Source organism: Dipodomys ordii, unplaced genomic scaffold (assembly GCF_000151885.1).
Source record: "Dipodomys ordii isolate 6190 unplaced genomic scaffold, Dord_2.0 Scaffold200, whole genome shotgun sequence".
Lineage (NCBI taxonomy): Eukaryota > Metazoa > Chordata > Mammalia > Rodentia > Heteromyidae > Dipodomys > Dipodomys ordii.
In genome coordinates, this window is record NW_012267416.1 from 2,011,334 (window position 1) to 2,011,781 (window position 448).

The following is a 448-nucleotide window of genomic DNA, read 5'->3' on the forward strand; positions in this document are numbered from 1 at the left end:
CAAAAGGAGCTGTTGTAAGTAGAGGATCCTATTTACACACACACACACACACACACACACACACACACACACACACACACAAACTTCCCTATAGAGAAGTTGTTCAACAAGGCACTGATGGCTCATATCTGTAATCCCAGCTACTTAGGAGGCTGACATCTGAGGGTTGTGGTTTGAAGCCAGCCCAGGAAAGACAGTCCATAAGGCTCTTATATCTAGAGAATAAACTACTCTAAAAAATCTGGAAGTAGAGATGTGGTCAAGTGGTAGAGTACTAGCCTTGAGCAAAAAGAAACTCAGAAATAGCACCCAGGCCCTGAGTTCAAGCCTCGGGACTGGCACACACACAGAGAAACTGTTCAGTAGATTTATATAAAATTTCTTTCTTTCTTTCCTTCCTTCCTTTTCTTCTTTCCTTCCTTCCTTTCTTTTTCTTTCTCTTTCTTTC